Consider the following 2,500-nt stretch of genomic DNA (forward strand, 5'->3'; position numbering starts at 1 on the left):
GATTGCCGCGGTGATGGCAGCGGACGTCGGGCGCGCCCCCGCCGGTGGACGCTCCCCCGAGGGTGGCAGCGGGGGAGGCACCCCGGCGGGGCCATGCAGGTCGTTTCCCTCACCCCAGGGCCAGGTACCTAGCGCTTCGCGCCTCGGCGGTCTCCTGCCGGTTTCCCTCGGCGTCGTCAAACGCCTGTTGGGGGCCGAAAGGGCCGCCGAGCCGGGCGGAGGTTTAAAGACTCGGGCGGCCCGGCACGGCCCCGCCGCGGCGGCGGCGGCGGTGGCGGCGGCGGCAGCGGGTGTCGGGCGGTGGCGGCGCGGGGCGCCATCGAGGGGTGGGGAGCTACTCCCGCCGATCCCCTGCGGTGGCGTGTCCGTCGCGACCGGCCGCGCTCGCCGTCGTCGGCGTCCCGCCGCGCTTGCCCGCGCGCGGGGGCCACCCGTGCCGGGCCGGGGAAGGGGCGCCCTGCCCCCCCCTCTCTGCGGCCCGGTCTCGGCGGAGAGGCCGCGGCGCGCGATCGGCCGCGGGGGGCCGACCCCGCTGGCCTCTGCGATGCGGGGCGACGCCGGCAGAGGGCGCGCGCTCTCTGCCTTACCTACCTCAGCTGCGGGGTTGCGGCCGCCGGGGCCCGCCGCGCTCTCTCGCTCTTTCTCCTTAGCCGCCGCCGCGGGCTCGCGGGCGGCGCCGCGTCAGGCGCGACCGCGCGCCTCTCGCCTCGACGGCCTTGTCGCCTCGAACCGCACCGCGGCGGCGCCGGCCGCCGGCCACCCCTGACTCGGAGCGCTGTCCCCGCCCGTTGGGGCGCAGCGCTCGGCCGGCTCCTCCATCGCCGGAGGTCCGGCGGGCGCGGGCGACCCCGTGCCGAGCGGCGGCGTCGCCGCTCGGCGAGTGTCCCCGCCCCCCCCGGGGGGGGGGGACGGTCGGCCGCGAGGCGCCCGCCTTCACCGGCGGCCGTCCCGGCCCGGGCCCCGCCCGTCCGCTTCCCCGTCGCCCTTCCCGGCCGCGTGTGGGCCAAAAAAAAGGGGAGGCGTGCGGGGCGGCCGCGGGGGCGCTTCCCCGTCCGGTCCCCGAGTGGAAACGAGGGGAGCGGGCGGTGCCCCCCGGCTCAGCCGCCGTACGCCTGCCCGCTGGGCGCGTGCTCGCGGAAGGGCAGCTCGGCGGTGCGAAGCGGCGGCGGTCCCGGGAGTGCGGCCGCGGGTGGCGGAGGGGTTTTGCCGAGCGGCAGACCTCGGGCGCTCCGCGATGCCGGCTCGGGTCTCGGCGGCGTCCCGCCTCCGGCGCCGGTGGCGGAGCGCGGCCCGCCGGGCGTTCGCCTTCCGGCGGGCAAGCGGTCCCGCGCCAGGGGTTGCGCCGGCGGAACGGTCCCGCCGCCGCGTGGCGTTTCGGGCGACGTTCAGGGGCCGCTGGCGGGAGAGCCGGCCCCCGCGTTTTGGCGCGGCGGCGTTCCGCGAGTCGGCGGAGCGGTGAAAAGGAGAAGCCAGGGAGTGAGCCGGGAGCGGCGGGGGCCGGCGGTCGCGCCCCCGGCCCGCGAACGCGTAGTCGTCCCGTGATCGAGAGGCCGGGCGGGCCACCGTGCCCCCCGCGGTCCGGCGCGTTGCCGCACAAGCCCCTCCGCGCGGAGGTCGGGCCGAGCCCGGGCGCCTGGGCCGCCTCCGAAGGACGGCACGCGAGGCGGCGTCTCCCCTCGCGGGGGGAGGCGGTCGGGGGCGCGGGCCCCTCCGCCTTTCTTTGGCCGACCTTCGGAGCGTTGCGCGGGGTTTCTCTTTTTTGCCCCGCGCTTTCTCCTCCTCCTCCTCCGTTTGTGTGTGCTCGTACGGTCGAAGCGGGGCGCGCGGGGGCGCGCGCGTCCCTGCAGAAACAGAAAAGGGGCCGCTTCACGCGAGCGGTCCCGAAAGCCAGACAACTCTTAGCGGTGGATCACTCGGCTCGTGCGTCGATGAAGAACGCAGCTAGCTGCGAGAATTAATGTGAATTGCAGGACACATTGATCATCGACACTTCGAACGCACTTGCGGCCCCGGGTTCCTCCCGGGGCTACGCCTGTCTGAGCGTCGCTTGACGATCAATCGCCGTCCGGGGGGGCCACCCCGGCGGCGCGGCTGGGGTTGCCTCGCAGGCCCGTTGCCCGCGGTCGACGTCGACGTCGTCGTCGTCGTCGCCGCGCAGGGCCTTCGTCCCCCTAAATGCAGACTCGGGGAGCGCTCCGTAGCTCCCCGCTCCCGGAACGAGCCGCTGGGGCGGAGCTCGTCCTTGCCGGGGCCGTGCCGCGGTGCGGTGGCGGTGGCCGGGGAGAGCGAGAGTCGGCGTCGAAGACGCCGCCGTGGGCCGTGCGAGAGAGACGAGAGAGCGAGAGGGCCGAGAGGGAGGCGAGGCGCGGGCCTCGCCCCCGGGCTCTCCCCCCCGTGCGGGCGGCTGTCTGCGGGTGGGTACCGCGGGGGTACCGTGCCGTGCTGCCGCGCGCGCGCGAGGCCGAGAGCGCCGGGGACGGGGGTGCGACCCCCTCCTCCT

At 77.2% G+C, this 2,500-nt stretch overlaps 1 non-coding gene across 1 annotated transcript; it reads left to right on the forward strand.

Moving 5' to 3' along the window:
- Window positions 1-1,893: 1,893 nt before the first annotated feature.
- LOC148217528 (5.8S ribosomal RNA) lies at window positions 1,894-2,046 on the forward strand. The gene has a single exon (XR_015801015.1). It is a non-coding gene; the product is annotated as a 5.8S ribosomal RNA (ribosomal RNA).
- Window positions 2,047-2,500: the final 454 nt, after the last annotated feature.

This window comes from Sturnus vulgaris, unplaced genomic scaffold (assembly GCF_052056855.1).
Source record: "Sturnus vulgaris isolate bStuVul1 unplaced genomic scaffold, bStuVul1.hap1 Scaffold_701, whole genome shotgun sequence".
In the NCBI taxonomy this organism is placed as follows: Eukaryota; Metazoa; Chordata; class Aves; order Passeriformes; family Sturnidae; genus Sturnus; species Sturnus vulgaris.